The following is an 18,202-nucleotide window of genomic DNA, read 5'->3' as shown; positions in this document are numbered from 1 at the left end:
CTAATACCATCGTAATCATTTCTGGAGGCAGAGTAAGATGTAGGTATAAATACTGGTCCATTCTGGTTCCTAATTACTGTGATCTGAACTGTGGCATAGGCTTTATTATCAGGCTCTAAGGTGTCATAGGCTTCAACTAGGAGCTGTAATAGAGTAATACATTGGAAAATGCATTATTGGAGAAGATAGACTTAATGATAATCGAATTATTACAGCCTACCTTTTGGGAGCACTTATTAAGAGTTAACCCCTGATTTTGATGGGGTCATGTTACACAGTCTTTTAAGTTTTCTATAGGATGTTTTGTTATTGTTATTTGTCCTTTCAGCATTTACTTTTTGCATGGTGTTGCCTTCTTTTACTGCACTTCTGATTTAGGAATGCCTCCTTTGTATTTTCTCATTTTCTTTTTACAGCAGAAATGTAACATGTATGGCAGATTCAAGGTTGGTTAAGGTGATACATCCCTTCCCCATCAGTCTTCTTTGGTTTTACTGTGTTTATGGGATGCTAGCGCTGCCTCTATTGGCATTTGCTCACTTTTCCCACTTATTCATATTTCAGTACAAATATATAATCATAACTGCAGTGAGAATATAACAGGAAAGCTAAAAAAATCTTCTAAAATGTGTCATATCTCAGTTAAGAATATGAGATTTATGCATTCCTCAATCGAAATTAGCCGAATTTCAAGAGAGTCTAAATTCTTCTGCATTTTATAAAGACATTTTCATATAAATATTTATATTTTGTATCTTGTATATCTACTTACAACATATATTGGGTTTGTATCTGAATTATCATATAGACTTTTCTTTAATGATATCTGTCCGCTAACTGGATTCAATCGGAAATAGTCTGTACCAGGTTGGAAGCCTATCAGACCGTAATGTATCCGACCCTAAAATTAAAAGAAGCAATAGGAAAAAAAAATATAGAAAATAAAATTGTATACTTTATCACAGTTTATAGATATTCATCTACACTGTTTTGAATTATTCAATTTAAATGGTAGGTACATGTAAGTGATAATTTCTAAGATTTTAAGTTTTGTTATAAACAAGGAATTATTTGAATCTGGAATAATTTTGAATTCTGGAAAATTGATGAGAAATATATGATGAAAACTAACCCAACTAAATAGGGTTAGCCATGCGTGCATGGCTAAGGTGGGTTAGTTAGTTCATACTGAAATGATAGTGAAAGTAAAATTAACGTTAGCCATGCACGCATGGCTAACCCTATTTAGTTGGGTTAGTTTTCATCATACATTTCTAATCAATTTTCCAGAATTCAAAATTATTCCAGATTGAAATAATTGCTTGTTTATAGGGCTTTTACTATGATCACAGTGAAATTAAGCTTTCATACTGTGAATTTTAATATAGAAGAATATATTTAACATTGTTCAGGATAACACATATTGACTGAAAAATACTGGTTTCTTTTATAGAAGTATAAACTCAAGACCTGTTATGACGGAACAATTTTTCATCAAATCCCATCCCAGAGTCTATTTTTGCCATTTTTGCTCAAAATATTACATTAAAACATATTTGCAGATCAAATCAACTGATCAAACCTTCTTGTCATCAAAAGATAAACATAAATAATTTTTAAAATTTTAAATTTAAAATTTATCAAAATCTAAAATTGTTCCAAAAAAATACCTGTATATCACTGTCAGTTGCTTGTACTGTTTCCACAGTCACATTGACTGCATGACTTATAAATATCTGTTTCTGGTAGTCGGACAAAGCGAAAGTAGGTGGTCCTTGTAGATGTGTAACAGTTATACGAACTGTAGCCTCCACCGCCTTTATGTGTCTGTTATCAGAGGCTTGAACTTTGAACTGAAATTGTAAATTGTTGGTAATATTTTAAAGGGATTACCATAGTTACCAAACAGTTTAAATAACGTATTTGATCGTATAAAGTCAGCACTTTTTTACCCAAAATATTTAGTTGGTACAAGGGGTGAGGAATAAATATACTACAGACGTGTTTTTTCAAATATCATTTTTTTTTTTCAAATTGTTCACTTTTTGTACTTAACTCTTTTTATGTTCGACACGGAAAATAATAAATAATTTCAATATATGAATGACCCTATCACATGTTCTGCCAATATAAATTAGAAGGTTGACCTGAAATGTATGATAATGATTTCAATATATACAAATTAGTTTCCAGATCACTCCTAAAAGATATAGTGGAACTAATGTATATATGAACACAATGTGTTCATAAAATTTGAATGTGTAAATTTTTACAAAACAATATTTTCCTTTGAGGTAAAGCGTGAAACAAGTAAAGTTATGCCTTTTTTTATTAGGGATGTCTATTAGGGATGATCAATTTAAACATACTTGGTGTTCTTTGGAGGCCATTTTAAAATGGGGGTATCCACCAATATTTAGAAAAAAAATATAATTTCATTTATATTTTCACCATGTTCACTCGTGTACATCTATTATTTTACTGTACTTGACACTCTATCATAAAGCAGATCTTAAAGTGGCTTTCCTGAATTTCATGTATGTTTTAAGTAAACAGACTTTTGTAACTGGGATTGGTGGACATTAACTCTCAATAATCTAGAAAAGATCAAATTTTGTAAATCACATGTACAAATGTAGGATATAAACGACATCAAATCTAAAATACATGTTTGTATTGTAAAAAAATCTTTAGTTTTATCATATTCAATATATATTGTACATATAAACAAACCTGGTTAAATAAATGTCTTTTATATCTATTCTTTCATTTAATTTGTTTTGTACATAAATCAGGTAATTTAGTTTTTCTCCTTAAAATTGTTTTACATTTGTTATTTCAGGGCCTTTTAAAGTTGACTATGCATGTGTTTTGTTCATTGTTGAAGGCAATACATATGTACAGTGTCTGTCTATGTTGTGATGTTACACTGTTGTTTCAGATAAGGGTGAAGGTTGGTACCTATCAAAACGTTCAATCCAGCTGCATTTGTTTGCACCTGTCCTATTAGTCAGGAACATGATGCTTAGTGGTCGCCATTTGTTGATGAGGTTCATAAGTCTTTCTTGTTTTTTATATAGATTTGACTGTTGGTTTTTCTATTTGAATGGTTTCACACTTGTCATTTTTGGGGCCCTTTATAGCTTGCTGTTTGGTGTAAGCCAAGGCTCCACATTGAAGACTTTGACCTATAATGATTTTAATACTTTTACTTTTACAAATAGTGACTTGGATGGAGAGTTGTTTCATTGGCATTCATTTAACATCTTCTTATATATATATATCTAGTGACCCATAGTTGTTAAATTTTATATCATTCACTGAATGTTACTGTCAAGTTTTTCATCAGTCAAATGTATGAATGGTGACAGAACTATAATATATTGTTCAATGTACATGATTACTGTAACTTACTCATATCACTCATTCAATGTTTTAAAAGTCCCTGTCATTTTACATGTTAGTGATGTTTTATATAATAACATAACAACTAGATTTTTTAAATGGTTGTCAAACTGTTATAGATCAATGCATAACCTCCGATTTTTTTTTTAAATTTACCACTGACGGAGAACATATCAATCTATTATAGTTCAGTAATTTTCGTGTCTGCCATTCCATTAAATGACTCAAGAAAAAAATCCAAAAAAATGGGTAACAATTGTATCGAAAAGAGAAAATCGAGTACACCTTTTTATGTTAGGGCGTGTTTGAGTTGAAAAATTTGTCTTGAAAACGTACAAAGCAAGAATATTTGATACATCATCTCGCTTCAGGTTCTATCATTTTTATATATCAAAGCTACAGGTTGACTTTATAACATTAAAAAATCACAGTACTAAAAGATGAAATATATGGGTCAAGTGAAATACCTATCTAATGAATCACAAAAGCAGAGTAGGTGTGTTCGAATAGCTAATTTTTTTTTACTAAAAGTACTTGACGACAGTCTTTCAAGTTGGATGATGAAAATGCATATCTTCGAAAACAAATTTTTTTTGTGTGTGATAACTAGGGTTTATAGTCTTCCAACCACTGAAATTTTTTAGTCTGCCCTTCCACGAAATATTTAATTAGAATATTTTTAAATGTTTATGAATTTTCGAAAATTCCTCCTGACAACTGATCAGGCAATAGTTTTAAGTTGAATCAATGCAAACAAGATCATTAACTGATGCTCATTAGCTAGTAGATACATTTGTCTTTTAAAATACATCTGACATATAAGGATCGTGATGGAGCTATGTGAATAAATTTATCGGTTTTCAAGAGCAAAATTGGCAGCGCGTCATCCCTACAATGGCTTCCATTTCCACTCTAAGTCATAAGCCCGAATTTCCAGCTACTTTGTAGCTGTGGTCTTATCAGACATCATGCCAATGCAAATTACCCCAGACCATGTATCATGCTGGGTTTGTTGATCTTAATCCCCTAAATAACTGGTCACATACATATCACATTACTTAGTATATATTATTTTCAGCATTTATATTAAAGTACAGTTATGAATGTGTATAAATGATTTCTAGTGAATATTGATATAGAAATAGAACAATAAAGTTTGATCATGTGAAAGTTGGTCATCAGAAGTTGAAATAAAAAAAGAAAACTATTACAGTAATTATATTATTATTTATGATAATATTTTAAAGGGATTAAGTTTCTATTGTAATTTATATAGTATATAATATGTTATTGGTTTTGCACAGTAGCAAATATTACACACTTTTAAAAAAGGATGACATAATTTGATGTTGTCAAACAATAATGGGTATGATGGAAAAGAAGAGAACACATTGATTAACACATTGTATTGTTTTGGAGAAAAAAGGGGGATTGTCATTTGGAGGTGTACTTAATATTTTTCGTTTTCTGGTATTCACATTGATTTTTTTTTTATAAAAATCAGTTCTTTTGACCACATTGATTTTGTGTCACAAACCTATGCTGTGTCAAATATTCAATCACAATCCAAATTAAAAGCTGTTTTAAGCTTAAATGTTGTGTCCATACTTGCTCGGCTGTTCTGTTTTCGACCTCTGCAGGAAATCTGGTTTGCCGTCAGAGTTGCCTTCACTCTGACAGCCTCTTGTTATACTTGAATTTTGGAAATCATTGTTAATTTTGGAATATGGCACCATCATGTATAGATCATAGTACTAAAGGACAAGAAGTTTTAAAGCCCTCCCCTTTTTTCAAAATCTGTATGGGTTTTTTTCTATTAATTTCTTGCTGTGTATAGTTAACTTGGAATTGAAAGTAAATAGCAAATACAATTTAATTCGGGCATATTTATTTTCATATAGTATAGAAAAAAAAGTGAAATTAATTGCAATTGATAGAAAACTAAAAAAAATACCAGATTTAAATAAAAGGGGGAGGACTAAAAAAGTTTTTTTAGCCAATATCTATGGTATAGACCAGATCATTTGTCAAGGTTAGGCTAATCGTTTATGGTAATTTTTTTGTTTTCCCTGAATTCACATCAGTTTGAAATAATTCAATGCATTGTAAGAAGTTATTTAAGTTAATAAAACACTAATAAAAAGTTTATTTAGAATAAATGTACCATCATAGATGTATAAACCCATACATCTATGGTACCATTAATTTTATTCATTTTTTATTGTATATTTTTTTTTAAGTATAAGAAATACAAGGAATAAAAAAACTAAAGTTAAGGAACACAATTATTTCATATAAATGCAGGGAAAGTTGTCCATAATATCGCAATGAACTAAACATGCATACTATTTACTATATATTATAAAAATATTAATTTTCGCGAACCATCAAGTTAGGTCACGGAAATTCCATTTTTTGCCATCAGTAAGGAGAGTTGTACAAATAATGTGAATACACATTTATAACCCCGATCCAATTCATCTTTTGCTAAAAATATTTATCATTTTCTGTTTTATATCTCCTAACATCATTCCATTTTTCTCTAATTTCGATTAAAATATGCCAAAACCTGCAGTAAAAATAGATGTATGCCCCAAATTAACATTCCCCGATTGGTTGAACTACTATGGCGTTGATGTAAAGCAACGCAAGCCTCGATGTAAATCACGCTTCCCAAGAGTAAGGAGAGTTGTACAAATAATGTGAATTCACAGACCCCGATCCAATTTATCTTTTGCTAAAAGTGTTCATCATTTTCTGTTTTGTATCTACCAACAACATTCCATTTTTCTATAATCCCGATTTAAACATGTCAAAACCTGCAGTAAAAATAGATGTATGCCCAAAGTAAACATTCCCCGATTGGTTGAAAAGCTGTGGCCTCGATCTAAATCAACACAAGCACACGCAAAAATTTCCGTTGATATGTTGAACTTCGACCCCGGGATTCAGCCGATTCACATAGAGGTTTTCTTGCACTCAAATGTAATTCTTAGTGAAGTATACTGGTAAAGTAAAATTATATTCTTTTACAGAAATATTTACACATTTTATCATTAATGTATTGTCATGCTTCTGCATATTTACGCTGAGCTTTAGTTAAATATAATTCTATACAAATTTTGTTACGTCAAGCATTAAGAGTAAGAATATAATTCGCGTCAAAACAATAAAATAATCTGTGTCACCAAATAAGTATATCAGCATCTTTCTGAAATTTTCCAACAGAAAATAGCGTTAATTATAGAGAAATTTTGGTGAGTATTACTTATTAATGTTAAGGTTCTCCAGAGGTGGTTCTCTACACCTTCTTGTAGTCAATTTAATCCCATTTATCAATTATCCTCGATTTGTGTCATGAGTGAAAATCTTATCTATTTGATGAAATAACTTCTTCATTAACTGTACATGCAATATTTTTGTAGTTTTTGATAACCGTGCACATTCCCATTGCATGTCCGCAAGATAAATGGGTTATGCATTCGTGAATTGTGCAAGTACAGTAATATTGTGTAATAAGAATAATGGCGGAGGATAAAAATTTGTGACGGTCAGTGCGTGATCACGTGACATTATTATTTGTAAACAAACGGGCTCCCCATGTAACACGTGTCGGAACTATCCATACAAGGTGCAATCAATCTTATATTTCACTTTTTGATGATATTTCTGTGTCTGTTTGTAGGTTTTGCAGATCAGATGTCATAGTGTAGTTTCATAGACAAAAAAGTACCATGATTGTTCCTGTTCAGTAGTTGTGAATTTTTTTACTCATAGTCCGAGATTATTCTGATGTCCAACATCTGTTTTTGCGATACCGGCATTTTAACTCTTTTTTTTTCAAATTGAACGCACTCGGCCATTCAGCTTATTTGCATCATAAATGAACGAGGTGTTAGATTATGTTTTCCTATTGAATAAGGGTCATTTTCATAAATCAGCTCTCATAATGCATTGTAAATTACTTTTTCTGTTGGTCATGTCACAATCTTTTAAAGTTAAAGTAAAAATGCCAGTATTGATGTGTCAATGTGAAAACTATCGAAATATGAGAAAATAGCGGGTGGCAGGTCAATTAAACTTACTTAAATGAAGAGAAAAATGAACTGATTGAGGCTCGATTTATATAGATTATGTTTTCCTATTGAATAGGGTTATTTGCATAAATCAGTTCCCATAATGTTGGTCATGTGACATTCTTATAAAGTGAAAGTTAAAATGAGGGTGGTAATGGGGGTACCTTCATGATGAATAACGGTAAAAAATCTTGCCAAATGACATTAACGGTAATTTTTGGTGCATGACAATAAAATGAAGACTTTCTTCAAGACGATAAAAAAATCGACAGATTTTGATAACAGGTGGCAGGTTGATCAAACTTACTTAAATGAAGAGAAAAATGAATAAATTGAGGCTTGATTTATATGGATCCAGTCGCCTCCAGAAGCAACGAAGCAGCACATCCGCTTTGGACGGGCAAATATCATCTATCTGATATGGGACCATCTGAAGTCCCACTGCCCTAGCTGGTGTCGCAAAACAGTCGTTGGAGGTTAGAGTAATCTCCGACTACAAAACTCAATTCCAATGACAAAAATGCCCTAATCTTAAGTTAATTGAAAGCATTGGAAAAGTAAACTGTAAATTTTAATTTTGACAATGACCACAATTTGTTTTAGTTCAATGCACATGTAATAATATGCCGGATAATACATGAACTGAATACTGCTTCAAGGTTATACAGGTTTTTATACGACCGCAAAAAAATTTTGTGGTCGTATATTGGTCTGACGTTGGCGTCGTCGTCGTCGTCGTCGTCCGGCGTCGTCGTCCAAAGACATAATGGTTTTCGCACTCTAACTTTAGTTTAAGTGAATGGATCTTTTTGAAATTTTACCATAAGGTTAAATACCACAAAAGGAAGGTTGGGATTGATTTTGGGGGTTATGGTACCAACAGTTAAGGAATTAGGGGCCAAAAAGGGGCCAAAAATAAGCATTTTCTAGTTTCCAGACAATAAATGTGGAATGGTGTATGGATCTCTCTGAAATTATACTACAAGTTTCCATACCACAAAGGGATGGTTAGGATTTGCTTTGGGGGGTTATGGCTCAAACCGTTTAGGAATTAGGGGCAAAAAAGGGGGAAAAACAAGGTTGTCCTGGTTAATGGACAAATACTTTAGTACAAAACATAATTTAAAGCAGTGTAAGGGAGATAAATCAAATACATCATTGAAATTATCTCCCTTACACACTTTTAAATTATGTATAAAGTAATGGTTAATGAACAATAAAGATAATTTAAAACAGAGTAAGGGAGGTAATCCAAATACAACGTTTTGGTTACTTCCCTTACACTGCTTTTAAATTATGTTTAAAGAAATGCATATTTATAAAGGAAGACCAGTAAAAATATTTGCAAATGTGACATCATTTTTTTTTACAAAAAAATCCATATGAAAGATTTGACACTATATTTTTAATTCTATTATAAAATAGATTAAGTTAGCACTATGGTATATTTAAATGGGTAATTATGGTTGCCAACTCCATTGGAAATTTGAATTCAGATTATGACCATATCTTGAGGGAAAGAATTTTTTGGGGGGAAAAAGGGGGGGGATAAAAAGAAATTGTGGGGGGTCAATTTTTTCTCATTTCAGATTTCAGAAATTAAAAAGAATTATTCTTCAAATATTATTTTTTTTTCAAATTTCAAATATTGAAAAATTTCAAGAAGTAATCTTTAATTGCACAGTATGGCGCATTAGATTTGTATAATCTTTGATCACATTTATTTATTTGTTATGCCGAATCTAACAGTGTATTTAGATTTTTAATTTGGGGTCCAGTTTTCAAAATGGTCTACATTAAGGTCCAAAGGGTCCAAAATTAAACTTTGTTTGATTTTAGCAAAAATTGAATATATGAGGTTCTTTGATATGCTGAATCTAAACATGTATTTAGATTTTTGATTTTTGGCCCAGTTTTCAAGTTGGTCCAAATTGGGGTCCAAAATTAAACTTGTTTGATTTCAACAAAAATTGAATATATGGGGTTCTTTGATATGCTGAATCTAACCATGTATTTAGATTTTTTATTTGTGGACCCCGTTATCAAATTGGTTCATATTGAGGTCAAAAGGGTCCAAAATTAAACTTTGTTTGATTTCATCTAAAATTGAATTATTGGGGCTCTTTGATATTCCAAATCTAACCGTGTATTTAGATTTTTAATTTTGGGTCCTGTTTTTTAAATTGGTCTACATTAAGGTCCAAAGGGTCCAAAATTAAACTTAGTTTGATTTTAACAAAAATTGAATTCTTGGGGTTCTTTGATATGCTGAATCTAAACATGTGTTTAGATTTTTGATTATGGGCCCAGTTTTCTAGTTGGTCCAAGATTGGTCCAGTATTTAAACTTTGTTTGATTTCAACAAAAAAATGAATATATGGGGTTCTTTGATCTCCTGAATCTAAACATGTATTTAGATTTTTGATTATGGGCCCAGTTTTCAAGTTGGTCCAAATTGGGGTCCAAAATTAAACTTTGTTTGATTTCATCAAAAATTGAATTATTGGGGTTCTTTGATATGCCAAATCTAACCGTATTTTTAGATGTTTAATTTGGGTCCCGTTTTTTAAATTGGTCTTCATTGAGGTCCAAAGGGTCCAAAATTAAACTTAGTTTGATTTTAACAAAAATTGAATTCTTGGGGTTCTTTGATACGCTGAATCTAAACATGTGTTTAGATTTTTGATGATGGGCCCAGTTTTCAAGTTGGTCCAAGTTGGGGTCCAAAATTAAACTTTTTTTGATTTCAACAAAAATTGAATATATTGGGTTCTTTGATATGCTGAATCTAACCATGAATTTAGATTTTTTATTTGTGGGCCCCGCTATCAAATTGGTTCATATTGAGGTCAAAAGGGTCCAAAATTAAACTTTGTTTGATTTCATCAAAAATTGAATTATTGGGGTTCTTTGATATTCCAAATCTAACCGTGTATTTAGATTTTTAATTTTAAGTCCCGTTTTTTAAATTGGTCTACATTAAGGTCCAAAGGGTCCAAAATTAAACTTAGTTTGATTTCATCAAAAATTGAATTCTTGGGGTTCTTTGATATGCTGAATCTAACCATGTATTTTGATTTTGGACATTGGACCATAATAGGTAAATTAAAAAAATTCAAGTTCTTAGACCACATTCTTTCTGTGTCAGAAACCTATGCTGTGTCAAATATTTAATAACAATCCAAATTCAGAGCTGTATCAAGCTTGAATGTTGTGTCCATACTTGCCCCAACTGTTCAGGGTTCGACCTCTGCGGTCGTATCAAGCTGCGCCCCAGAGAAGCATTTTATTCAATGTAAAAATAAAATAATTTGTTTGCTAACTTAGGTAGCTACCATTTGATTTTTAGGGGGGGGGGGGGGGTCTAGGATGAAATTTGAAAAAAGGCAGGATGAGACAATATGAAAAAAAAGGCAGGATGACAATTTATGTAAAAACAAGTCGGGATAAACTAATAGAAAAAAAGGCAGGACAAAAAAGAGTGAAAAATAAAAAGGCAGGACAGATTACATCTCGGAACTAAAAATAAAGGCAGGACAAAATTTTTCATCCTAGCCCCTCCCTTTTTCCCCAATAAAAATGGAAAGGAAGCTCCCTAATAGTGTTTCCTTCAGAGGGTGTTGGCCTGGAATGGTACCCTGCAGTTTTCATATGCCTGTTCATGAGAAATATTATGGTATGCCTTTGTCTGTCTGTCTGCCCTGATCAGTCTGTTTCTAGCATGTTTTTCACTCAGTATTATTTTCACCAATTTGCATGAAACTCTGGTGAATTGATTATATCTACTGACGTGAGCTCCCTTTTAGATTTTTAGGAATTTTATAATATACATTTTTCAAAATGTGAGGTTTTATTCATTAAAAAAGGGGGATTTTCATGTTAACGCCCATTAACTCTAAAAATGCTTTGTTCACTAATTATAACTCTTCAAGGCTTTCACCAATTTGCATGAAACTGTTGTGATTTGATTATTTTATAAATTTTAGGTTTCCCATTTCAGAGTTATATGGGATTGTATTCATGTATTGATGTGAGCTCCAATTAGATTGTTTTGGAATTTTAGAATTTACATTATCCAGTTACAATGTAAGGGGTTTTATTCATTCAAAAAGGGGGATTTCCATGTTTTTCGGACATTAACTCGAAAATGCTTTAAGCAGTTGTCATTTGTCATAATTGGTTAATTGTTTATATATCTATACTATTAAATGAGAAGATCTCATTTTGTGTGTCGCTTCTCTTCCTTCCACAATAAATTAATCATCATGCCTCTGTGTCCTATAAGTACCATGCATAGTCGCATTTGTCATCCTCGCTTATGATTATTCAGTTTGGGTTATTTTGTGAGGAAAACGAATATAAAGGCGTCCGGATATTGTTTCCGTCATCGGACAGACTTTTAAGTTATAGACAAGATTTCCTTTAGGTTAGGAATGTTTTAAAATTAAACGTTAATTTTCATAAGTACATGGGGACAGGACAATTATATTCGCGTTTTTCTGTATACTATGATCATACATATATACTATAAATAAAGTTTATTTGCTATTTAGGGAGCTACCATTTGATTTTTATGGGGGGAGGGGGGCTAGGATGAAATTTGAAAAAAATAGGCAGGACAGGAGTTTTGAGTAAAGAAAAGGCAGGATGAGACACTTGCAAAAAAAAAAAAGTCAGGATGACAATTGAGGTAAAAAAAAAGTCAGGATAAACTTTAAAAAATTAGGCAGGACCGAATAGAGTGAAAAATAAAAAGGCAGGACAGAGATTACAACTAAAAAAAAATGCAGGAAAAATTTTTTCATCCTAGCCCCACCCATAGCTCCCTTACTATCAATTCAAATATAATATATCAGTGACCACCGTGGATAGTAAACTTGGAATTGATAGTAAATAGCAAGTACACTTATTTATAGTATATGTATGTTCATAGTATATAGGAAAACAGAAAACAAAAAATAACGGACTTGGGGAAAAAAAGGGGGAGGGCTAAAAAAAATTGTCCTGTCACCAAGTACCTATGACTTTTAATACCGTTCCTGAAATTCTCCAGTCATAAAATCGTTTACAAAAATTCATCCTACAACAGTTTACATACTTTCCACCACGCTCTAAATGCCCGCGATTTCGCGGGTGTGTTCTAGTATCTATTGATGCAAGCTCCCTTTCAATTTAATAAATTGTGGAATTTTATTCATATTAAAGGATGGCTTTCCCAGTTTGCAGATCAAATTCAAAAGTTTGTACATGCACTTCTCTGGCATGTTTCAGTAAATGTGTAAATTATAACTGACATAACTAACTTTGACAATGACCACATATTTTTAAGTTCAATGTACATGAAATATACAAGGTAATGCATGTAGACTCGATACTGCTGCAAGGTTATACAGGGTTGTCAATGAAAAAAAAAAAAATTGTTTGCCAACGTGTTTCCTTCAGAAGGTTTTGGTGTGGTATGACACCCTGTCATATTTATACGCCCGTTTACGGGACATACTATGGTATACCGTTGTCCGTCTGTCTGTCCTTCGTCAACATGTCGAACATTAACTCAAAACCGCTTTAACTAATTTGCATAAAACTTTGGTGAATTGTTTATATCTATTGACATGAGCTCCCTTTCGTTTTTTATAAATTTTAGATTTTACGTTTCTGAGTTAAGGGGTTTTATTCATTAAAAAAAAGGGGATTTTCCAGTTTTCGGACAATAAAAGCTTTCACCAACTTGCAAGAAATTGTGGTGAATTGTTTATATCTATTGACATGAGTTCCCTTTCGATTTTTATATATTTTAGATTTTACATTTCTGAGTTACAGGGTTTTATTCATGAAAAAAGGGGGGATTTTCCAGTTTCGGACAAAAATCAAAAATGCTTTCAGCAGTTTGTATGAAACTTTGGTGAATTGTTTATATCTATATTGATGTAAGCTCCGTTTAGAATTTTATAAATTTTACATTTTACATTTCTGAGTGATGGGGTTTTATCATTAAAAAAGGGGTGATTTTCCAGTTTTCGGACAATAGCTCAAAAATGCTGTCAGCTATTCTCATGAAACTTAAGTGAATTGTTTATATCTATTGATGCAAGCTCCCTTTACATTTTCATAAATTTCTAATATGACTGGGAATTAATTGAACTTTATTTGTTTATAGTCTGACGACAGATTTACTAAGTATTGCGCAACAGCACAGTGTATTGCACAACAGCAAGAAATCTTTAATTTCATCACGTTCTAATGAAGTAACAAGCTTAGTTTGCGGAAAGTTAGAATGATTTGAACAAGTACCAAAAGTGATAAAAAAAATTGTCTTTATGAAAATAACATGCAACCAACTTTAAAATCAATGTTTAACCTCCTAAAGAAAATAAATCGTTTATGTCTTTGAATTTCTTTACTTTCAAATGAAAAATTGCTGTTTCATCGACTTGGTAAATGTTGAATATTGCCGATGACGAAAGCGACTGAATTTGAGTATTGTAAACAACAGGGCGACTAGATTTCGCTTTTGAAGGTCGGTCAAAGCGAAGTGGCGACCGGGAAAGCGACTTTGTCGCCCCATTAGCATGGTAACGTGAGCCCTGCACAATGCTTATTACTTTAAAACACAGTCCTGTAATATTTTTTATTCTACTTTGAATATTGCGTGCTTATTTCAGCTACTATTCTTACAAAACAATCCTCTATTTATCCTAGGTGTTGCACTCAGTATTGTTGATTATATTTATATGTACATGTATATGTAGTAAAGTGAATGCAACCCCCTTTTTGAAGGTAAGTAACAGTTAACAAACTTTATCACTTATCAGTAGTTTAGAATGGTTTAAAAAAAATCTACTAGATGTTACATGCATTATGCCTTCCTCTCAAAAAGTTTGCATGTGTTTTAAAGTGGTTATTTAGCAATGTAATTTTTTCCCTCAGTATTAACATTAATTTGGAAGTAAGTTAAAGGATTTCAGTTAACCAAAATTATTTCACGCCTTATTTATATAAACAAATCCCACGTCGATATATAACATGTACAACAATCAAACATCAACCCACGCCAAACTGGATGTAATTGAATGACATCTAGAGGTCAATATACAGTCTCGAACAAAAGGCAAAATAAGGAAAAATATAGCGAATTTTTTAGAAGAATTATAATTACATGTATATTTGCAATATTTAAACCATTTTAGAAAACTGGGATTTCATTGCAGCTAGTCTATTAGATAACATTTTATAGTTTTGAATGTTTCTTCATCAAACTAAAATTAGGTGGAGGTATGTTCTTATTTCTGACAGAGGGGTACTCAGCCTATATCAATTTGTGCATGAAGCGATTGATAGTTGCTAGATACTGAATAATTTTACCACAAATTTGTGAAAGTTTTAACCGGTGTATATACTTAAAATATGTTAATAAAGTTCATGTCTTTTTCAGGACTTCTGATCCAACCATGTAGTATGGCATGTTTGTGAGATATGGTTTTGGCCAGTAGGATGTTCATGAAGGACATGAGTACAAAGTATATCACTGGATTGAGCTCATTGTCTAAGTGTATTATTAAAGTGCTTTGCTTTGATCTCAGTTCATTGTTATGCAATTCATTCTTTGTGAAATAAAGATTTGACAGACAACTCTCATGTACAAGGAATTGTCAAAGTAGTATCCATTCTATGTACAATGAAAGTAATAGGGAGATAAAAGCATTTTATTTAATTGTGAACCAAACATTTTTTGTCCATTAGCCAAACTAAAAAAAAAAGCACAAATTCACCAAACAATGCTGCTGGCGCTACTAGCAATATGATGCTAGGTTCTTTTGTTACACTTTATTTTTTTACATCTGTACTGCCTACTGGCGACTCAGTCCTGAGTGTAAATGGTCATTCAGTATGTTAAGAAAAAGACCAAAATTTATAAGGCCTATCTGGCCTAATTGATTTCTAAAATATATTTCATTGTACATGTTCAACATTTATCATTCATTTGTTTATTTCTTTATGTGTGTGAATTAACAGTAAATGTTAATTACTACACTTTCATACCATAACAAAACTGTCTTACTGGTATCACTTATATTTGTATCCATATAACAAAAAAAAACTGAAAAGAGAATACTTTTGCAATAGCTTTTTCATATTGAATACTAAAACTTTTTAGATATTTAGACATATTAAGTAGATGTTCATAATATCCACTTGACATTTTATCATATGACTTCTGTAGTTAGTTGTGAGTCTTTGAAGCATGCTCACAAAGGTTCTTTTGTTGATATCATTTTCATACTGGTCAAAATTTTTTTTTGCTTTGACCAGCTTTGGAGGAGATATTTTCAAAGAATTAATAAAAAATAATACACAGAAAGTCACTTTCTAGCTCATCTAGCCCCAATCATCATGTCAGGCATTGTCATTACTAAAAAACATTAAATGTCTTCTAAACTGAGAAACAATTTCCACATTTAACCGAAATCTTTTACTTATGATACTGACAATCCCCCACAAAGTAATATAAATAGAACCTTACAAAAAGTAAGCAAATACATGTTCTCAGATACCATCTCTCCTATAAAAAAATCACATCAAGAAAAAAATGAACCTATTATGTGTTCCTCTCCTAGCTACAAAATGTATCCAAAATCAAAGATGTGGAACATATATATTCTATCATAATCATTTGGTAATTAATGCAATTAGTATCTCTTCCATGCCCGTGTTGAACAAAAAAAAAAAAAATATTACATAAACAACACCCCTTATGCTCATGTTGGTTGTCATTGTGCAACACAGTAAATACATAGAAAACATAAAACATAGAACTCCTTTTGTCATATAAAACACTGTCAAACATCCAATCATACTATCCACACTGATCTGTGTCCACACTTGTATTATTAATAATATATTTTTTCTTAAGATAAAAAAATATAAATTTTTTTTTCATATTTATTGTTCAGAAATACAATGAAGCCGGGAGGAAAGACACAGAGAAATATAATATCATTTTGTGGTCAACATCTGGTTATAATTAGTGAACCACTAAGAAAGTGTTAAACCGAATAATTCAGTCCCTCCCCGTGATCGATTCTCCCACTCGCTTAACTTGTTAATGTAGCCATCGTAGAGCAGTGGAATAGAACGACTGAATTGTTTGGGTTAAGAAAGTGTGTCCATATAATTTATATCTAACTGATTTCTGATAACATGCTGAGATAAATTTGTAGAAATATATTAGTAAATCCGGGCTTATGTCTTAGAGTGTTTCTACGATTGTGAAAATGAACTGACGTAATGGGGAGATAATTTTGACGAAGTAGAATCCTGACTGTATTCTTATAGAGCGTATGAAAACGAACAATTAACATATTCTCTATAAAACAATACGGCTTCATTGCAGGAAGGTCTTCAATTATTAGAAGTGTTTGATAAGTGGCAGGGCCGTAGGTTCTCTCCCCTTCCACCCCGCCGAGCGGAGCGAGTAGAAAAAATTTTTTGGACCCTTTTTAGACAAAAAAAAAATGATTTTTTTCGGTCTTTTTCCCTGTATGCAATGTACCTCCCAAGAATCCACCACTTGTTAGAATTTTGTTAACATTTCAATAATTAAGCGCCTAAAAATATTGAATACAGTTGTCTGCTCTATGGTCGGGTTGTTGTCTCTTTGACACATTCCCCATTTTCATTCTCAATTTTATAATTTTCAGAGTAAGATTTGAGCATTTTTTGTGGATTATCCTGCTTTATTGGCTATTCCAATAGAGCTATTTCAACTTCGCTTCTCAGACACAATTTACAAACCATAAACTGAAAATTCACATGTAAATTTATTACTCATAATTTTGATCATAAAATTCAAATTAATATAAACACTGTTTGTTTATACTGAAAGTTTTATTTGGTTAAGCTCTATCAAATGCTAAGGCGATTTTTCTGTGACCGGATGAATCACATCTCTTGAGAACTTCTATACATTCAATATTACCAACATTGTCACTTCTATGTATGTGTAGCATAGCAAGACCACACAATCTGATTTCCGTCATTGTTGACCTATTCCATGTTTTGAGGCACCGTAGCGCAGAAAACGATCTTTCACAACTGCAAGACCCAACTGGCAAGGTTAACAGAAGCAGTAGTATTTGCTTTATATTTGGGTAAAACTGCGTGTGTTTGATTGCTTGCTCTATTGTACATTTTGGCCCAATCTCCTTAATCGACGTAAAAGTTTTCAATCTGTGAACTTCTTGTGGCAAGTCATCAGGGTATGGAATAACATTTTTATACTCATTAGCAATAGAGCCTATAATGTCTTCCGTCAACTTACAACAAAAGTACCGTGGTAGCAAATAAAATCCGTAAAGCATTGGCTTAATATCGTCCGGAAATCTGTCATTGAGATGTTTAATGATGAGATCAATCAGAGGTATAAAAATGTTGATCCGATAATGCTGTTCTACAGTTTCAGCTGCTGCATTTGCCCTATGGCGTTGGCGTCCAGATGTTCGCGGTTTGTTGATCGTAATGTTGTTCTTATTTGCGATTGTAGATGCTCTTTTAAAAAGCCCATCAAAAGCTTCTTCTGTGTGTTCCCGTATCTCGAGAAAAGATGTAGCTAGTGAACGAGTTTGAACGTGTGCTTCCACAAGATCACAGTTTTCAGATTGAAGTTCTATGGACAAGGGTCTTATAGATATCCTAGTAGGAACTGGGTTACAACCGCTACTACT

The sequence above is a fragment of the Mytilus californianus genome, unplaced genomic scaffold (assembly GCF_021869535.1).
Source record: "Mytilus californianus isolate M0D057914Y unplaced genomic scaffold, xbMytCali1.0.p SCAF_6, whole genome shotgun sequence".
Lineage (NCBI taxonomy): Eukaryota > Metazoa > Mollusca > Bivalvia > Mytilida > Mytilidae > Mytilus > Mytilus californianus.
Note: the sequence above shows the minus strand (reverse complement) of the source record.